Here is a 21,667-nt window from a genome sequence, read left to right as displayed (position 1 = left end):
ACTCTAAGACTGTGCTGACCAGAGCGATCACGGCCTCCTCTCCGGCAGGGTAAATAGCCACAGTCAACTCACATCCACAAACACGCTCCTCCATCACCTTGACTGATCAGTCCTGCCTGTCACAGAGCAGTGCCTAATATCAGAGAGCGTTTCTGAGGTACAAATACTGGGAACACAGGAAGATGAGCACAAACTCAAAGAGCCAGGGGACAGACCCCACTGTAATTGTTTACCGTCTGTCTCCCTCGGACTGTGCCCCATTCAACCTTGGGCCCACTCCCTCCTGTTCCCCCACACTTGGCAATCAACTGCACAGAACAGGCACCCAGGAAGTGCCAAAGGGGTGAGGTGAATAGTTCAGATGTGGATCTATGTGAGAGAAGTGCCTAGTGAGCTCATTCATTAGAAAGGAGGAAATTATCTGACACCACTATGGGGGTTAGGGAAGATCTAAGATTCAGAACCCCCATGCTAGGAAACGCCTAAGAAACAGAGGAGGACCGTGGCAGACATCTGCTGTTTCTGGTTGCCAAGTCTCCTTTGCCTTGCTTCTTCACCTCTCAATTTTCTTTGAATTCACCACCTCTCCCCACTCTAGTCAACTTGTTTGAGTCTCCCTTTCTTTTCTTTTCTTTTTTTAAGACAGAGTCTTGCTCCTTTGCCCAGGCTGGAGTGCAGTGGCGTGATCTCGGCTCACTGCAACCTCCACCTCCCAGGTTCAAGGGATGCTCCTGCCTCAGCCTCCCGAGTAGCTGGAACTACAGGCACCCACCACCACGCCCCTTGCCCAGCTAACTTTTTGTATTACTAGTGGAGACGGGGTTTCATCATGTTAACCAGGATGGTCTTGATCTCCTGACCTCGTGATCCACCCTCTTTGGCCTCCCAAAGTGCTGGGATTACAGGTGTGAGCCACTGCACCCGGCTTGAGTCTCCCTTTCAAATCAACCATGTGAGTAACCCCAGCAAGGGGTCCTGCCAGTGGTGACAAGGCCCAGGCCACAGGGACAGACATGTTATAAAGTCTGAGCAAATGAGAGTCCTCCCTAGGACTCTTGCTAGAACTATTGGGATAGGCCCTCTTCCCAAGTGTCTCCAAACTCGTAGGAGCAGCTGGTGGCCCTTTCATCACCACAGGGAGCTCTAGCCCAAGAATAAAGACAGCCCCAATGAAAGCCAAACCAAGAGATGGAAGGAGATGGTTTCCAGATGCCCTTATGTGAGCCCTTCAATCCAGCCATGCATGACATCCCCTAGACTTCTCAGTAAGGTGTGCTAATAATTTCCTTTTCCCCGAAACTAGTTTGAGTTACATTTCTGTCAAGCAAAAACATCCTAATACAGGCAACAGAGTTTTTTTTATTAATTGGCCGATTTGCTGGGCACTATGGAACATATCTGTAGTCCCAACTGTTTATATGTGGGAATATTGCTTGAATCCAGGAGTTGGTGTGGGCAACATAGTGAGACTCTGTCAAAAGAAAGAAAGAGAGAGAGAGAGAGAGGGGGAGAGAGGGAGGGAGGAGGGAGGGAGGGAGGGAGAAAGAAAGAAGAAAGAAAAGAAAGAGAAAGGAAGGAAGGAGAGATAAACTGGCAGATTTGAAACAATTGTAGGTTGAAGAGGAAAGACTTATAACAAATAGCTAGGAATGATACCGTCAGAGGTGGGCTCAAGCGCAGTGGTGGGAAGAGGCCCACAGCCAGCACCATCCCTGCCCCCGCCCTGCTGATGTGGTCACAGTGATGGGCTGCAGTAGACTGAAGAACATTCCTATCATCCTGATGAAGCCAGAAAATAGAAACCTCACTCTTTTGTCTTCCTGCTGGCAGGTGTTTGGAAGCCTTCAAACAGTTTCCAAGAGTCTCAGCAAGCTGAGAGCAGGGGCTCTCGGAAGCCCGGTGGGGGGATGTTTGGCACCTGTTTTGCTGGTAAAATGAGAGGAAGCCCACATGTACTCTTGCCTACTCCAGTGTGACCAGAGGGAAGTTTCTCCTCTCTTTCTGTTATAAATATCTTGCATAATTTGCCTCTCTTTTTCTGGTTAAACGTTACCCACAGCTGCCTGCTAGATGGAAAAATAGCCAACAAATCCCACCAAGCAGGTATGTGTCGGTGAAGAATTTCCCACTCACCAGCAGGGAGATTGACCCTTCATTTTAACAACACGGGGTTGGGAGACCATAAAAATCCCTTGCGTGGCAGGTGTAGAGTTGCAATTAATTGTTCCACATAGATGCTGCATGTGTCAGGAAGTAAGGGATTTCTCTGATGAAATTATGACCTTCATTCAGCCACAAGATCCTTTAAGCAGGTAACACAAGCCCAGTGGCAGAACTTTTCTTTATTTTTTCCTTTCAAAAGCCATGTTTTCAGAGATTAAAGATTTGTTCTGCTTGCGTTGAAGTAGGCCTGAAAAACAAAACAGACATTTGTTTTGTTTGGTTTTTGAGACAAAGTCTCTCTCTGTCACCCAGACTGGAGTGCAATGGTGCAATCTGGGCTCACTGCGACCTCCACCTCCTGGGTTCAAGCAATTCTCCTGCCTCAGCCTCCCAAGTAGCTGGGGCTACAGGCACGCACCACCACACCTGGCTGTACTTTTTTTTTTTTTTTTTGAGACGGAGTCTCACTCTGTCACCCAGGCTGGAGTGCAATGGCACAATCTTGGCTCACTGCAACCTCCACCTCCCAGGTTCAAGTAAGTCTCCTGCCTCAACCTCCCAAGCAACTGGGATTACAGATGCCCGCCACTACTCCCAGCTAATTTTTGTATTTTTAGTAGAGACGGGGTTTCACCATGTTGGTCAGGCTGGTCTTGACCTTAGGTGACCCGACCTTAGGTGACCTGACCGCCTCAGTCTCCCAAAGTGCTGGGATTACAGGTGTGAGCCACCAGTCCTGGCTAATTTTTGTACTTTTAGTAGAGATGGGGTTTCACCAAGTTGGCCAGGTTGGTATCGAACTCCTGACCTCAGGTGATCCACCCACCTCGGTCTCCCAAAGTGCTGGGATTACAGGCATGAGCCACTGCACCCGGCCCAAAACAGACTTTAATGTCAGTTTATTCCACTCAGCATCTCCAAGTACTCAGATTACAGGTGTGAGCCACCATGTCCAGCTGTTGAATGAGTTTTGACAAAAACATTCACTTGTGCAAAAGTGCAGAATATTTCCATCACCCCACAATTTCCACATGCTCCTTTGTGACCAATCTTCTCTCTCAACCCCTGGTTCCAGGCTACCACTGATCTCATTTCTGACCTTATAGTTTGCCTTTTCCATAATTTCTTTTCTTTTCTTTCCTTTTTTTTGAGATGGAGTCTCACCCTGTCGCCCAGGCTGGAGTGCAATGGCACAATCTTGGCTCACTGCAACCTCCGCCTCCTGGGTTCAGTTGATTTTCCTGCCTCAGCCTCCTGAGCAGCTGGGACTACAGGCGCCTGCCATCACGCCCAGCTAAACTTTTCTATAATTTCATACGAATGGAATTATACAGCATGGACTCATCTTTCTCTGTTTCACAGACCATAAGCGTTTTGAGATTATCCATGTATCAGTAGTTCTTTTTATTGCTGGGTGAATGAAGCACAGCTTGTCCATTCACCAGCTGATAGACATTTTAATTGCTTCCAGTTTTATGCTATCATTAATAAAGCACTTTTAAATATTCATATGCAAGGCTTTGAAGGAACATATGTTTTCATTTCTCATGGATAAATACGTACAAGTTGGATCTCTGGGTTATATGATAAATTTATTCTAACTTTATAGGAACCTGCCAAACTATTTCCAGCAGCAATGTATGGGGGTCCCAGTTACTCTATATTCTTGCCAATATTTTGTATAATCAGAATTTTAAATTTTAGCCACTCTGGTGGGTGTTTAGTGAAAGCACATTGTAGTTTTAATTTTGGCCCCTCATTTGACAGAAAATCATAGGCAGAAGGGTCAAAGTTTGGACTTTGCACCCATGGTCTTTTGAAGGCCGTAGGTAAGGGAGGCCACACCCATGGACCCAAGTCAAAACGTGTGGAGAAACTCGTACCCTGTGGAGGAAAAACCCCCTTGTGGATTTGTTTAAAAATTTAGTCAGCTGGGCACAGTGGCTCATGCCTGTAATCCCAGCACTTTGGGAGGCTGAAGCAGATGGATCACCTGAGGCTGGGAGTTTGAGACCAGCCTGACCAACATAGAGAAACCCCGTCTCTACTAAAAATACAAAATTAGGTGGGCGTGATGGCGTATGCTGTAATCTCAGCTACTCGAGAGGGTGAGGCAGGAGAATTGCTTGAACCTGGGAGGCAGAGGTTGCGGTGAGCCAAAACATTGCACTCCAGCCTGGGTAACAAAAAAAAGCGAAACTCCGTCTCAAAAAAAAAAAAAAAAAAATTTAGTTTAGATCTTTTGAGTTTTCACACTCGTGAGATATGTCTCCCTCAAATCTTGTGACTACCTTGGCACCTTACCTATCTGATGTGAAAAATAAAAAGGAAAAGGAAAAAAAAAACTTAGTTTATGAGGGAAACTCATTACCCACCTGAACTGTAATGGAGCTGAATCTCCTAAAGCAATCTAAACATGCAGCTTTTCTGGTTTTGAAAAAGGAAGAGCTGGCTTGGAGCTTTCCACACTGGGCACAATCTTGACCTCAACTTCCTCAGTCTTCCCGGGCATCGCTTCAGGACCACGGTCAATAACAGATAAATCAACAGTGTATCAGGCACCGTTCCACACACTGGTAACCTGGGCCCCGTCCTCATAGAGCTTACTGTCTCATGAGGAAGGCAGATGGCAAACAAGCAATTATAAGTTGTGTGCTATGGAAAGTAGGCCCAGTAAGCCAGGGGCACATGATAAAGAGGCCTAACCCAACCCCAGTGGCAGGAAGGTGCCTGAGCCCTCCAGGAAGGGAAAGAACGCACACAAAGCTCTGGGGAGGAGCTAGCAGTGTGAGTTAGAGGAAACCAGGGAAGTCCAACATGGCCACACCTAAGAAAGTGCCTGACAAGAGGGCCGGGCGTGGTGGCTCAAGCCTGTAATCCCAGCACTTTGGGAGGCCGAGGCAGTGGATCACGAAGTCAAGAGATCGAGACCATCCTGGTCAACATGGTGAAACCCCCTCTCTACTAAAAATACAAAAAATTAGCTGGGCATGGTGGCGCGTGCCTGTAATCCCAGCTACTCAGGAGGCTGAGGCAGGAGAATTGCCTGAACCCGGGAGGTGGAGGTTGCAGTGAGCCGAGATCGCACCATTGCACTCCAGCCTGGGCAACAAGAGCGAAACTCCGTCTCAAAAAAAAAAGAAGAAAGTGCCTGACAAGAACAAAGAGGCCAGGCTCATTGCAGCAGGATAGGGGCTGGGCCTTTGTTTTCTTCCAAGTTCCTAGGCTGTCCTGATGTCAAGCAAAGTTTGAGAACCACAGCCTAAGAACAATCTGCCAGGATACCCCTCCTGCACCAAACAGCCCCCGGTTGGATGGAACTTGATTCCTCCAGAGCGGCCTGTCTTAAAAAGCCTCCTCACCATGCAATTCTCTATCATTTCTTTAATTTTTTGTCCAGATGGTGGGTTTTTTCACTATTATATGCCTTAATTTCCTTTTTTTTTTAAGGTGGAGTCTCACACCCAGGTTCAAGCAATTCTCCTGCCTCAGCTTCCCAAGTAGCTGAAATTACAGGCGCCTGTCAACATGCCCAGCTAATTTTTGTACTTTTAGTAGAGACGGATTTTCTTTATGTTGGCCAGGCTGATCTCGAACTCCTGACCTCAAGATCTGCCAGCCTTGGCCTCCCAAAGTGCTGGGTTTACAGGAGTGAGCCACCACACCCAGCGTATTTATTTTAAATCAACTTTATTTAGGTATAATTTACAAACAGCAAAGTTTACCAATACTAAAGTATTCAATGGGTTTCACCAAACTCATACAGTTGTAAAACCAACATTACCCCAACCATCGGTCCTTTGCAGTCAAGTCCCTTCCCCGATTCCCAGCTTTGGCTAACTACAGATCAGATTTCTGAAACTATGGTTCTGCCTTTTCTGTTCTTTCTTGTAAATACAGTATGTGGTCCTCTATGTCTAGTTTCTTTCATTTAGCATAATGCTGTAGAGATTCATCTATGTCATGTGTATTAGCAATTCACTTTTTTAAATTGCTAAGCAGTATTCCACTGCATCAATTACTACAATTTGTTCACCAATTGATGGACATTTGGATTGTTTCCAGTAGCTGGCTATTATAGATAAAACTTTTTGGAAAAACAAGTACAAGTCTTTTTGTGAATGTTGCCATTTCTTGTAAGTAGATACTGAGGAGTGAAATGCTGGGTCATAGGTATGTTTACTTTTGTAAGAATCTGCCAGGAGCAGGGCATGGTGGCATGTACCTGTCGCCCTAGCTATTCAGGAGGCTGAATTAAAACCTGATTGTGTTTGAATAAAAGCACTCTCAGACCAGGCACAGTGGCTCATGCCTGTAATCCTAACACTTTGGGAGGCCAAGGCAGGCGGATCACTTGAGGTTAGGAGTTTGAGACTACACTGGCCAATATAATGAAACCCCCTCTCTACCAAAAATACAAAAATGAGCAGAGCATGGTGGCATGTGCCTGTAGTCCTAGCTACTCTGGAGACTGAGGCAGGAGAATCTCTTGAATCCAGGAGGCAGAGATTGCAGTGAGCCAAGATCACGCCATTGCATTCCAGCCAGGGCAACAGTCGAGACCATCTCAACAACAACAACAACAACAAAAAAAAACAGAAAGAAAAAGAAAAAAGCACTCTCACTGTAGAAAGGAAACTGGGTTGAAAGGGACAGGTTAGGCACGGTGGCTCACACCTATAATCTCAGCACTTTGGGAGCCTGAGGCAGGGGGATCACTTGATGTCAGGAGTTCAAGACCAGCCTGGCCAACATGGCAAAACCCCATCTCTACTAAAAATACAAAATTAGCCAAGCATGGTGGCACATGCCTGTAATCCTAGCTACTCTAGAAGCTGAGGCAGGAGAATCACTAGAACCTGGGAGGCGGAGGTTGCAGTGGGCCAAGAACACACTGTTGCACTCCAGCCTGGGCAACAAGAGTGAAACTCCAACTCAAAAGAAAAAAAAAAAAAAGAAAGGGACAAGAAGCGAGTTAAGCAGCTTGTGTAGTCATTTAGGTGGGAGGCTTTGAGAGAGAGTTAGAAAACCTCTGGTCAACATTTACATCAGTAGACCAAGGGGTTGCAGGAAGCAGGACGAGAAAGAAGAATTTATCTTTGCATGTGCTGAGTTCACAGAGGAACTGAGAACTTGTCCAAGGTTGGACTGTGAGTGAGTCACAAAGCCTGGCAAAGATCTGCTCCTGACCATGCTTGGGGACTGGGGATCCCACCAACCGGGACAGTGGGGAGCAAGGACAAGAGACTGTTCTGTAACCACCCAAGGGGTTCGCCTTCCCACTGCCTAGACAGAGCCAATTCATCAAGACAGGGGAATTGCAATAGAGAAAGAGTAAATCACGCAAAGCCAGCTATGCTGGAGACCAGAGCTTTATTACTCAAATCAGTCTCTCTGAACATTCAGGGAGCAGAGCTTTTAAAGATAATTTGGTGGGTGAGAGGAAGCCAGTGAGCCAGGAGTGTGGATTGATCAGGGAATGAAATCATAGGGAGTCGAAGCTGTCCTCTTGCACTGAGTCAGTTCATGGATAGGGGCCACAAGATCAGAAGAGCCAATTTATTGATCTGGGTGGTGCCAGCTGATCCATCAAGTGCAGGGTCTGAAGAATATCTCAGGTACTGATATTAGGAGCAGTGTAGAGAGGGTCAGAATCTTGTAGCCTCCAGTTGCAAGACTCCTAAACCATAATTTCTAATTTTGTGGCTAATGTTAGTCCTAAAAAGGCAATCTAGTCCCTAGGCAAGAAGGAGGTCTGCTTGGGAAAGGGCTGTTACCCATCTTTGATTAAACTGTAAACTAAGTGTCTCCCAAAATTAGTTTAGCCTACGCTCAGGAATGAACAGCGACAGCTTGGAGGTTAGAAGCAAGATGGAGTCAGTTAAGTTAGATCTCTTTCACTGTCTCAGTCATAATTTTGCAAGGGCCATTTCAGTTTGTATCTCCTTGGCTGACATCAGGAAATAAATTATCATAGGAATGGAGTTGTAAGTAGTGGCTGGTTGTCTTTTGTAATAATTCTATGTCACAATAGCATTCAATTATATTAATTTACAATTATATTAATCTTGATGGGCACTGTCAGATGTAGGTATGGATATTGGTAAGACACTTACCCTATCTTCAAGTTGCTCATAGTTTAGTAAGCGAGCGAACTGACTGTGGTTTCTAACACTGTCTCTACAGGAAGCTGTCTCTCTAACAGTCTCTCCGATCTTAACCTGTTTATTTGTATCCTCTTACTGAGTGGGCTCAATACCTGCCAAAGGCCAGCTATCATCCTTGCAGAGTTAATGCAATGAACTTCAACTTGTACAACAGCATCACCACAACTCTGTTGTACAAGTTGAAGTTCATTGCATTAACTCTGCAAGGATAAATTAATATAGTGTCTCTCAGCCGGGTGCAGTGGCTCACACCTGTTAATCTTAGCACTTTGGGAGGCCAAGGCGGGCAGATCACAAGGTCAAGAGATGGAGACCATCCTGGCCAACATGGTGAAACCCCATCTCCACTAAAAAATACAAAAATTAGCTGGGCGTGGTGGCGTGTGCCTGTAGTCCCAGCTACTCAGGAGGCTGAGGAAGGAGAACAACTTGAACCCAGGAGACAGAGATTGCAGTGAGCTGAGACTGTGCCACTGCACTGTAGCCTGGAGCCTGGTGACACAGCAAGACTCTGTCTCAAAAAAAAAAAAATACATATATATATATATATATATATATATATACACACACAGACACACACACACACATATATAGTGTCTCTCTTCCAGGATTCCTATAGGACATGCCGCTAAGGGCTCCTGCCAGGAGTGGGCTCCATCTTCAGCTGTTTTCCAGAAGCCACAGGAACTGTTCTCACCCTCACACTCAGAGCGAGTGAAATGAGGGTTGCCTGCAGAAAGTACTTCATGAGGACAGAGTGGTTATCAAAATATGCCAATCAGCCACACAGCTCCCAGCTCACCAGATATGTCAAGGGACCAATCAGCTCGAAGGGTTTCTGTGGAGAAAAATGCTTATTTATTGGAAGACAGAAAGGAGAGTGTTGGCTGAAACCACTTTGCCTTCAACAGCAACTTTTTAATCCCTTTGTCTGGTGCATGAAATCAGTTCCCAGAACACAGAGGTTATTAATAACTGTGGGACCTTTTCCCAGTCTCCATATCAATTGGCAGAAACCTCCAGTTATTTCCTTCTGGATGCTTCTATTATTTGGAGCTGGAAAGTGACCTCCTCCTCAAAACCGGTACAGATTTTCACCAGGCTTGGGAAGTACACAGTCACCCACCAGCCCCCAGCCTTGCCCTCTCTCCACCCATCACTGGCTGGGCTGGCTGGGTGTGAGGCTGGTGTCTTTGCTTCCGCCAAGACTCCAAGTGCCATCCAGTGGAGTCCAGCATGCGTGTTCCCCGGCACAGGATGGACTTCCTTTCCAAACTGCCTAGAGAGCCTTTCTTTCTCCCAAGAGTCAACACGAGTCCTCCTTCCTTAGAAAGGGCCCTGAACTCTTCCTGCCAGCCCTACCTGAATTTCCCTCTCTCCTTTGTGCTCCTACAACAGTGACCCTATTCTGACTCGTGCTCTGTAGCCACTTGGCTACCTTCCAATCTCTTCTAAGATAAGTAAACTCCTGGAAGGAAAAAAAACAGGGCCCATTTACCTTTGAGTGTCCCCCAGGCTAGCCAGTGCCCTGCAGAGAAGAAGCCACAGTCAGCAAATGTGGGATCCGGAAAGCTCTCGGAGGGATCTCTGCCAGGCTCAGGTGCAGGGACCAGACTGGGGGTTGTTATTTAGCTTCTCAGAGCCTCCATTTCCTCAGAGGACTGGAAAATGGTTTTTCCTCACAGGCTGGCAGAGAGAATGCAACCAGTGTAAATTAAAGACGGTATTTGATAAATGAGGGTCCCCCTAGGTGAGAGCAGGACTGGCTGTTAGGTGTTAAGGGTCTGTGAAACAATCCCCTCCACAGGGCAAGTGGCAGGGACAGTGCTAGTCCAGAATCACTGAAGGCAGGGTGCCTGGCTTGGGACGAGGGAGGTCCATCTTCCAGCAGGGGAGACGGCCCTGAGTGCTTTCGTCGTGTCCTGTCCATGGATGCTCAAAACCGCTGTGCAGCTGGGCTTAGGAACAGCCAAGCTTCATCCTTGCTTCCCAGCCCCAGCTGTTCCTCCCTCTTTCCTCTGTTTCAGCCATTTACTCGGGCTCTTCCTAATGGGCCAAGGTGACCGGGCAGCAGCAGCCACACCAAGGGAGGCCTGGCACTGAGCACGAGTGCGCATGCATTTAGCCCTTGTGTGCCAGTGCCATAATGTGGCCTCAGCCTTGGGGGCACAGATTCAGTGTCTCAATGTGGAAAGGTTCTTCTGATGTGTCCTTTTTTTTTTTTTTATGCTTAGAAAGGCTTATTTGCAGGAGAGGAGGAGTTTAATCAAAGAGGCCAAATCTCATGTCATCGTCTGACTCTTCAGACTCCTCCTTCTTCTCATCTTTCTTCTCCTCTGCTGCAGCAGGGGAGGGGAGAGCCTGGGGCAGAAGAGACGGCCAAAGCCAGCAGGAATGCTGGCAAGCTTCCCAACACGCTGGGTAATCATATCCTCAATGTTCTTTCCGTTCAGTTCACTGATAACCTTGTTGAGTTGGTCGTTGTTTGCCTCTCTGCCCATGCTGTCCAGGATCTTCTTGATGTCCTCAGCACTCGGGGAGGGGTTCCCCCCAGGGCAGCCAGCAGGTAGGAGGCAATGTAGTACATCTTGGTGGCATCTGCAGTGGCAGCGGCAGAGAGACCTCGTTAGACTTCAGTGGCATCAGGGAGAAAAAGGCTTTTTTTTTTTTTAAACTGGACTATCCTGAAGTGAATTTTATTGAAATCAAAGGAAGTATTCTGGCCAGGCGCAGTAGCTCACGCCTATAATCCTATCATTTTGGGAGGCCGAGGCAAGTGGATCATGAGGTCAGGAGTTTGAAACCAGCCTGGCCAACCTGGTGAAACCCTGTCTCTACTAAAAATACAAAAATTAGCTGGGTGTGGTGGCAGGCACCTGTAATCCCAGGTACTTGGGAGACTGAGGCAGGAGAATTGCTTGAACCTGGGAGGCAGAGGTCACGGTGAGCCAAGATCACGCCACTGTATTCCAGCCTGGGCAACAGAGGGAGACTCCGTCTCAAAAAAAAAAGGTAGTATTTCCTATTTGAGAGATAAAAAAAATAAAATCAAGTTGTAGAAGCAATCATCATGAGATAAACCAGTAAAGAGGCCTGCTCAGATCACACCAGAGCAGACACCAGTTTCTACCCCAGCCCACGTGAAGATGTTTTTATTCAATACAAACAGTAGCAGAGGCAACCGAATGGACACAGAATGCGAACACAAGTGCACTTGAATTTTTTGTGAGTTCTGGCTAGGCTCTGAAAAGCCTATCATTCTTTTCTTACCAGGTGAACAGAAAGCATCTGCTAATGCCAGAAACATTAAAACCCTTAATTCAGCAGGAAATAACTATAATGGAGGGCCTTCTTATTAGCTACTTGTTTCCCAATTTAGGGTTGCCTAGCAGGTTAATTTCAACATAACAAAAGGTGTCATCTAGCTGGCTACATCACACACTAGTGACAGGGGCAGGATTTTGTATTTTTTTTTTTTTAGTAGAGACAGGGTTTCACCATGTTGGTCAGGCTGGTCTTGATCTCCTGAACTTGTGATCTGCCCACCTTGGCCTCCTAAAGTACTGGGATGACAGGCATAAGCCACCATGCCTGGCCAACGGGGGCAGGTTTAATGAGTTTTGTACTCAGATTGCTGTGCCTCCTGGCTGCTCTTATCCATCTCTGCACCTTGGTCCTGAGCATTCTGAGACTCAGTCAGCTGAGGATAAAAGTGACCTACCAGCCAGTTGAGGGATGTGTTGTTAACAAGATAATCCATCACATCATCTAAAGATTTCTTCATTTTCTTTTTTTTTTTTTTGAGGCGGAGTTTCACTGTTGTTACCCAGACTGGAGTGCAATGGCGCGATCTCGGCTCACCACAACCTCCACCTTCTGGTTTCAAGCAATTCTCCTGCCTCAGCATCCTGAGTAGCTGGTACTACAGGCGCACACAACCATGCCCAGCTAATTTTTGTATTTTTAGTAGAGACGGGGTTTCACCTCGTTGACCAGGATGGTGTCGATCTCTTGACCTCGTGATTCACCCACCTCGGCCTCCCAAAGCGCTGGGATTATAGGCGTGAGCCACCGCGCCCAGCGATTTCTTCATTTTCTGCAGCTTCCCCTTACTGGAAGTGAGGAGGCTGTCAGACACTCCTTAAAGGAGGCAGCATTGCAGAACACTGAGTAGATGTCACCTGCCATCACCCCCATTGGGAGCCTGATCTTGGATGTTCTGCAGTAAGCCTTGGATGTTGGACAGGAGGGTGTGGCACGTGGTCTGGAGCTGCTGAGTCAGGTTCCGGGCAATAGCAAGAGTTTGTGACTCGATGTGCTCAGCACAGTGGACTCATCAGTATCAACCCATCCAGTGCTCTTTCTCCACTCCACCCAGATGAAGCAGAGCTTATCCTGAGCGTCCTGAATTTTCTGATTGGCACTATGCACGTTCTTCCTGGCAAATTCAATCAGGTGAACAGTAGAATGGCCATGAGAAATGATCTCTTGGCGTTTTTGCTTAGCTTCTTTATCCCTGCTGAGAGCCTGCTGGTAGTCATGGGAGCGAAGCTTGGTAGACAGGGATCCCAGTCTAACATAACAACTTGGCTTCTGAACCATACTGAATCCTTCAACTTTTCTAGCTTCTTTTTCTAGCTCTTCCTCAGTGAGAGGGAGGTACTGCTCTACCAACAGCTCTGATTTGGTGAGTGCATTTTCCACGCCACTGCTCACGAGCTGCATCAGCCAACTCCCCAGGACTGCGTTAATGCCACCACTGACCACAGACTTGGTCTTCTCCACACTGCCAGTCACTGTCCCTTTGCTCTTGTCTGTCACCCCTGTGATCGTGCTGGCCACGGAATCCTTGGGCCCAGTAGCAGCAATCGTCAGAGCATCTTTGGCCAGAGTCATAGCACCTTGGGCATTGGCAACATCCTCAGTCTTGTCTAGCCCCCTACAGGAATAGGTATCAGCAACCAGAATTTGTGGCTGTAGCTTCTGGATGATGAGCAGAGCACTGGTCATGGCCACCGAGGTGATGGTCTTTACGCCCTTCTCTGCCATCTCACACACAGACTTCAAGTAGGGATGCTGGTCCTTTGTGCTGATGCAGGCTGAGGACATGAGGTCATACGTGGAGCTCACCAAGGGCAGGTTGACCACCTGAGCCACCACACTTGGTTGTGGATCACCTGCAACAGATGCCATTTTTCTTCCTGGAAAAGGAAATCAATGAACAGCAGTGAAAAGCGAAGAGCAGGCACATCCCGAAGGCCACTGAGCTTTCTTAACAGGGTAACCAGAGAGGCCTCAGTCCCAACTGGAAGGCCATTCCTTTACCCTTTCACCCATTCATTAACAAATGTTTATTAAGCATATAGATGGGGCAGACCCTGTTCTATGGGGCACAGCCTGCTTTTAAACAGAGGAACAAGCAGTCCTGCTGTTAACCCCATCCTACCCTCCCCTGTGCGGTTCCCTCCCATTGGACTCCTCGACCTCCAGACCCTGAAGCAGCTGTAAGCAACAGCTTTCTCTTCCCCTCCAGTCCCCCACCACAGATGGAGTCTGGCTCTGTCAGCCAGGCTGGAGTGCAGTGGTGTAGTCTTAACTCACTGCAACCTCCACCTCCTGACTTCAAGCAATTCTCCTGCCTCAGCCTCCCAGGTAGCTGGGATTACAGGTGCACACCACCATGCCCAGCTAATTTTTGTATTTTCAGTAGATATGGGGTTTCACCAGGTTAGCCAGGCTAGTCTTGAACTCCTGACCTCATGATCTGCCCACCTTGGCTTCCCAACGTACTGGGATTGCAGGATGAGCCTTCTGCCCGGCCAGCGGCAGCTTTCTCTATGCAGTGCTAGTTCTCCGCTCTTGCCCCTCTACTTTGTGGACATTTCCGAGCTAGTGTCATTTTCTTTCTCCCAATTCTTTGTCTTTTGGATTTATGTCTGCTTTAATACTTTTGTTAACCTTTAGTGATGTTTCAAGTAGGAAGAGGAAGGAAATTGTGATGTTCCAGCTGCCATATTTAACTAGAATTTTCTTCCAATTGAGTTTTCTCTTATTTTTACAATGATTTATGGAGTCTGGATGTTTTCAATTTTAAAATGGTAGCTATTTATTTTAGAAATTTACAAATAATATGGCCAGGCGCGGTGGCTCACGCCTATAATCCCAGCACTTTGGGAGGCCGAGGCGTGTGGATCATGAGGTCAAGAGATCGAGACCATCCTGGCCAACCAGGTGAAACTCCGTCTCTACTAAAAATACAAAAATTAGCTGGGCATGGTGGTGTGCACCTGTAGTCCCAGCTACGCGGGAGGCTGAGGCAGGAGAATTGCTTGAACCCAGAAGGCGGAGGCTGAGGTGAGCCGAGATCGTGCCATTGCACTCCAGTCTGGATAACAACAGCGAAACTCCGTCTCAAAAAAAAAAAAAATTTACAAACAATATACAAGTATAAAGAAGAATATAAAAATCACTCATCATCTCAGAAATACAGAAATAACCCCTTTTTGCAAATCAACAGAAATTTGGGGGAAAAAAAGGAACACCTCTTAACATTTTGATATATATATATATATATATATATATATATATATATATACACATGTAGATACACATAAGTTAAAGGGAATTAAATAATCTCTTTCCATTTACTTAAGTTCGATGCTAATATTTGGATGCTGTCAGCTTTCTAGAAGGCTTTTGCTGTGGGAGGTGCTGGCCAAACCTTGCTACGACACAGGGGCGTATCCCTTGCCACCAATGCTGACATTGGTGCCTCTCATATTCCCCCAGGCCTGCCTCTCTCCCCTAGTGAGCCTCGGCCTAGACTGCCCTCTTCCACTGGAGATGCTCATCATCAAGTCATTTATGAGTCAAAACCACAGTTCTGCCTGCAGTGCCTGAAGGAGGGTAAGGAACAGAATCTGGGTGTGTCCTGTCCTCCCCAACTCTGTCATCCCTAGGAATGTTCTCCCAGGTTGTGACAGAGCCAGGGAAAAAAGACATTTGCAATGACCTCATGGTATCCCAGACTTCTACCAGAGTCCCTGGCCTTTTTCTGGTCCTTGGTGATCCCTGATGGGGAATTGTCAGTTGGGGAAAAGGTGATTTGTTTCATTTAATCCACCAAAATATGACATCATCCCAAAATATGACACTGCCTCAAAGTATCTTCCACCCCAAAAAATTGCTCATATTTTCAAAAAACAATGAGAAACAGAGACTCATATTGCTGGTGGATGGGTATACTAGCAAATGCTTTGGGAAGCAATTTTTTTATTTTAAAAATATTTTTACCTTTTTTTTTTCATAATAATAGAGGCAGGTTCTTGCTATGTTGCCCCAGCTGGTCTCAAACTCCTGGGCCTTCCAAGTGCTGACATTATAGTCACGCATCACCATGCCCTGTTGGAAAGTCATTTTTAAAGTGTCAAGAACTTTAAAAACGTTTGTACTTTGTGATCTTTGTTCTGGGACTCTAGCCTAAAGAAATAATTCTAAATATAATAAAAGCTTTCTGTACCAAAATACTAATTCAATTACATTATTAATAATGTAAAAGATGATACTAAAACACTCAACTCTAGGAGAATAGTACTGTGAACTGAATTCATGAAAAGCTCATTATAATAAAGTCAAATGATTATTGTTAAAATAAATGAAAACAACTAAACCCAGTATTTAATATAGAGTTCGTGACATTTTGAGCTGGATGAAAAATAAACACACAAACAAAAAAGAATAGAGTTTGATGATGGCTTTGTTAAAATAAGAGTAATGTTTACATTACTCCTGTTTGAAGGAAGAAAATACAAAGACATTTTAATACTGGTTATCTTTGGATAATGAGACAGAGAAAATTTTATTTTTTTTCTACTTTTGTGTGTGTTTGTGTGTGTTTGGGGTGTTCGTTTGTTTGTTTGTTTTTTGAGATAAAGTTTCACTGCCCAGACGGAGCGCAATGGCAATCTCGGCTCACTGCAACCTCTGCCTCCCGGGTTCGAGTGATTCTCCTGCCTCAGCCTCCCTGGTAGTTGACATTACAGGCGCTGCCACCATGCCTGGCTACTATTTTGTATTTTTAGTAGAGACAGGGTTTCACTATGTTGGCCAAGCTAGTCTCCAACTCCTGACCTCAGGTGATTCACACGCCTCAGCCACCCAAAGTGCTGGGATTACAGGTGTGAGCCACTATGCCTGGCTACTTTTTTTAATACTACAAACTTTATTCATAAGTAAAACTTCATAAAATTAAATGCAGGGGCGGTTCCTGTTTTAAAAAGGGAACAGTAGGCTGGGCCCAATGGCTCATGCCTATAATCCCAGCACTTTAGGAGGCTGAGGCAGGCAGATCACCTGAGGTCCAGAGTTAGAGACCAGCCTGACCAACACAATGAAACCCCATCTCCACTAAAAGTATAAAAATTAGCCTGGAGTGGTGGCGCCTGCCTGTAATCCCAGCTACCTAGGACGCTGAGGTAGGAGATCACTTGAATGCAGTAGGCAGTGGTTGCAGTGAGCCAAGATTGTGCCACTGCACTCCAGCTTGGCGACAGAGTGAGACTCCATCTCAAAAACAAAAAAGAGAATGAGAATAGTAGAAGGCAACATGGCATTTTTTTTTAAATTGCAAATTAGGTGTTTTAGACTGATGACAGTTGAGATCATTAAATCCCATTTCTGCCTCTCAGATTTTCACAAAATAGTACATTAAATGCTCAGTCCTAAGAAATGGCAGAGACTGGGCCAGACAAGGTGGCTCACACCTGTAATCCCAGCACTTTGGGAAGCCAAGGTGAGTGGATCCTGAGGTCAGGAGTTCAAGACTAGCCTGACCAACATGTGAAACCCCATCTCTACTAAAAATACAAAAATTAGCTGGGTGTGGTGGCGAGCACCTGTAATCCCAGCTACTCAAGAGGCTGAGGTAGGGGAATCACTTGAACCCGGGAGATGGAGATTGCAGTGAGCCGAGATCCCACCATTGCACTGCAGCCTGGGTGACAGAGTGAGACTCTGTCGAAAGAAAGAAAGAAAGAAAGAAAGAAAGAAAGAAAGAAAGAAAGAAAGAAAGAAAGAAAGAAGAAGGAAGGAAGGAAGGAAGGAAGGAAGGAAGGAAGGAAGGAAGGAAGGAAGGAAAGAAAGAAAGAAGTGGCAGAGATTCCAAATTGCCTTTCAGTACCAAAGGGAACAGCCTCATTTCTTCCCTTACAATAAAGTTACATCCTTTGATAAACAAGGGAGTGTAGCATTCAGACTCTTACAAGTTTGTGTTGCAGAAGTTACTTCCATGTCTTAATTCATAATGTGTATTCTCACCTTTATTTCCCATTCAGTAACACTGTCATTTTCATCATCTCTCCTTTCAACTTCATGTAAAAGAGGATGCTGGCATAATAGAATCTACAACCACCACGTGCCTGTAGTCCCCACGACATGGGAGGCTGCAGAGAGAGAGATTTAGACCAACCCGAACAAAACAGGGAGACTCCACCTTTGCAGACAACACACAGCAGAGGCATTTCAGATGGGACAGTAGAGTTTCTTTAGATACACTTGATTTTAGTTTTAAGCAGAGGAATTTCCTGGAGTTTCAGTTACAATACCACACTCGTGAGGATGGTAGAAAAACTCAGAGTAAACATTCAGCAAAACATAGGTTATAGGGTAGTCATCTCCTTTAACACTTTATTGGGTTCATATACAAATTTTGAAATATTGTAGGCTTAATCTTGGCACAGAACCAAAATGTGGTGCGTTGTACTTGAATAGCTGACCAGTCCCCACACAGGTCCATATAAAGGAATGGAGAACAAAGAGCCCTCTTAACCTCAGACAAGTCTTTATTTGCCCTAATTGAAAACCAAATCTTGGCTGGGCATGGTAGCTCACACCTGTAATCCCAGCACTTTGGGAGGCCGAGGTGGGTGGATCATCTGAGGTCAGGAGTTCAAGACCAGCCTGGCCAGAAGAGTGAAACCTCATGTCTACCAAAAATAATACAAAAAAATTAGCCAGGCATGGTGGGATGAGCCTGTAATCCTGGCTACTCCAGAGGCTAAGGCAGAAGAATCACTTGGACCTGGGAAGTGAAGGTTGCAGTGAGCTGAAATTGCACCATTGCACTCCAGCCTGGGCGACAACAGCAAAGCTCCATCTCAAAAAAAGAAAGGAAGGAAGGAAGGAAGGAAGGAAGGAAGGAAGGAAGGAAGGAAGGAAGGAAGGAAGGAAGAAAACAGAATCTCATTCAAGAAATGTTTTCTGCCAGGCGCAGTGACTCAAGCCTGTAATCCTAGCACTTTGGGAGACTGAGGCAGGCGGATCACCTGAGGTAGAGAGTTTGAGACCAGCCCGACCAACATGGAGAAATCCCCTCTCTACTAAAAATACAAAATTAACCAGACAACATGGCACATGCCTGTAATCCCAGCTACTTAGGAGGCTGAGACAGGAGGATCACTTGAACCTGGGAGGCAGAGGTTGTGGTGACCCTGGGCAACAACAGTGAAACTGTCTCAAAAAAAAAAACAAGAAAAAAAGAGGCTGGGTGCAGTGGCTCACACCTGTAATCCTGCACTTTGGGAGGCTGAGGAGGGCGGATCACCTTAGGTCAGGAGTTGAGACCAGCCTGGTCAACTTGGTGAAACCCCATCTCTACTAAAGATACAAAAATATTAGCCTACTAGCCAGGTGTGGTGGTGGGTACCTTTAATCCCAGAAGTTGCAGTGAGCCGAAGTCATGACACTGCATTCCAGTCTGGGCAACGGAGCAAGACTCTGTCTCAAAAAAAAAAAAAAAAAAAAAATGTAGGAAAAAGGCATGTTGGAGATTCATGTCAGGCAGTAAATAAAAATATGTCCTTTGGGTTTTATGATGCTTATGTTATTTGCTTGATACATTTGTTTTGTTTCTTTTTTCTCAGTGATTTTTCTCATTCTAAATAAATTTTTAAAAAACAAGAAAGAAAAAAGAGAAAAACATTTTCTACTTTTCTATAGTTTACAAATAGTCTTACTACTTTTATAATTGGAAAAGCAACAGTAAACCTACCGCTGAAGGGAAACAGCCAGTTGGACCTTCCATTAGTCAATGCTACTGTTTCCTTGGATCACAGATTCTTTTCTAGAAGTGGAATTAGTATGAGCTTATCTTCTGCAATCATTTATTTGATTTATGAGGAAACTGAGGTTTGAAGAAAGGCAATGTCTCCGAACCAATCCTGCCTCCTGGCCGTCTGGCCCTCACTCCACACTGGCTTGGAGGATGAGTGTGGCCCGGCGTGGCACCTACCAGCAGCTTCATAGCATCTCAGTGAATTACAGAGGACTGGGCTCAAGGTAGCTGATCCTGGAATGATGGGTATTCCACATTCCTGTGGAGAGGAGGGAGCTGGAGCTGGTAGTATGCTGTGTGATGTAATTCAGGTATGTATCCCCTCCAAATCTCATGTTGAAGTGCGATTCCCTCCCATTACTGGGTACATACCCAAAGGAATGTCGATCATTCTACTATAAAGACACATGCATATGTATGCTTATGGCAGCACTATTTACAATAGTAAAGACTTGGAACCAACCCAAATGCCCATCAGTGATAGGCTGGATAAAGAAAACGTGGCACATATACAACATGTAATACTCTGTAGCCATAAAAAATGATGAGTTCATGTCCTTGGCAGGAAATGGATGAAGCTGGAAGCCATCATCCTCAGCAAACTGATACCGGAATAGAAAACCAAACACTGCATGTTCTCACTCATAAATGGAAGTTGAACAATAAGAACACATGGACACAGGGAGGGGAACATCACACACCAGGGCCTGTCAGGGGTTGGGGGCCAAGAAGAGGGAGAGCATAGGACAAATACCTAATGAAACTGGGGCTTAAAAGCTAGATGATGGATTGTTGGGTGCAGCAAACCACCATGGCACTTGTATACCTATAAACCTGCATGTTCTGCACATGTATCCCAGAACTTAAAGAAAAATTTAAAAACGAACAAAAAAAGAAATGTGATTCTCGGTGCTGGAGGTCGGGCCTGGTGGGAGGTGTCTGGGTCTTGGGAGCAGATCCTTCATGAATGGTTTGGTGTCCTCCCCATCTCCCCGTGGTGATGGGTGAGTTCTTATTCTGTTAGTTCACATGATTGCTGGCTGTTTAAAGAAGACTGTGGACACAATGGCTCACATCTGTAATCCCAGCACTTTGGGAGGCTGAGGTGCATGGATCACAAGGTCAGCAGATTGAGACCATCCTGGCCAACATGGTGAAACTGTCTCTACTAAAATACAAAAAATTAGCTGGTCATGGTGGTGCATGCCAATAGTCCCAGCTACTCGGGAGGCTGAGGCAGGGAAATCTCTTGAACCCAGGAGATGAAGGTCTCAGTGAGCCAAGATTGCACCACTGTACTCCAGCCTGGGCAACAGAGCGAGACTCCATCTCAAAAAAGCATAAAGAAGAAGAAGAAAAAGAAGACTGGCCCCTCCTCCTGCCTCTCTCTTCTCTCTCTCTCTCTCTTTCTGTCTGTCCCACACTCACATGTGGCACACCTGCTCCTTCTTCACCTTCTGCCATGATCGAAAGCTCCCAGGAGCAGATGCCAGCACCATGCTTCCTGGTACCTACTAAATTGTGAGCCAAATTAAACCTCTTTTCTTTATAAATTACTCAGCCTCGGGTATTTCTTTATAGCAATGCAAAAACAGACAAACACAGAAATTGTATATCACCTGAACCACAAGGCCCAGTGAGCTGGCTCTTCCTTCCTCCCCAGAGACAAGTCAGATTGCAAGGTTCCTAGTAACTGCCTGTGCCCTGGCCTTTTTCCTCACCCTGGCCTTCATTCCACTCCTCTTTCCCCCTTCAAGGTACCTGCATTAACTGGGCTTCCTGCTTGGAATAACATCTCCATCCACAGAGCTCTGCCTCCAGTTATTCATGCTCAGCTTCAGGTCTCAACTTCACGTTCCTTCCTTGGGGATGTCTTCCCTGACTCCTAGACCAGGTTAGAATTTTTTTTTTTTTTTGAGACAGAGTCTTGCTCTGCCACCAGGCGCCAGGCTGGAGTGCAGCGGCATAATCTTGGCTCACTGCAACCTCTGCCTTTTAGGTTTAAGCAATTCTTCTGCCTCAGCCTCCTGAGTACCTGGGACTACAGGTGTGCTCCACCACACCCAGTTAATTTTTGTATTTTAGTAGAGATGGGGTTTTACCGTGTTGGCCAGGATGGTCTTGATCCCTTGACCTTGTGATCTGCCTACCTTGGCCTCCCAAAGTGCTGGTATTACAGGCGTGAGCCACTGTGCCAGGCAGACTTTTTTTTCTTCCTTTGCTTTTC

General features: G+C 46.0%; 2 pseudogenes; both read right to left on the bottom strand.

The window, feature by feature from the left end:
- Positions 1-9,834: 9,834 nt before the first annotated feature.
- LOC100385946 (large ribosomal subunit protein P2 pseudogene) lies at positions 9,835-10,917 on the bottom strand (annotated as a pseudogene).
- Positions 10,918-11,940: 1,023 nt separating this feature from the next.
- On the bottom strand, positions 11,941-13,523 carry LOC100385587 (perilipin-2-like; annotated as a pseudogene).
- Between the last annotated feature and the right edge of the window lie 8,144 nt (positions 13,524-21,667).

Source organism: Callithrix jacchus, chromosome 6, assembly GCF_049354715.1.
Source record: "Callithrix jacchus isolate 240 chromosome 6, calJac240_pri, whole genome shotgun sequence".
NCBI lineage: Eukaryota > Metazoa > Chordata > Mammalia > Primates > Cebidae > Callithrix > Callithrix jacchus.
This window is presented reverse-complemented; position numbering and strand designations above follow the sequence as displayed.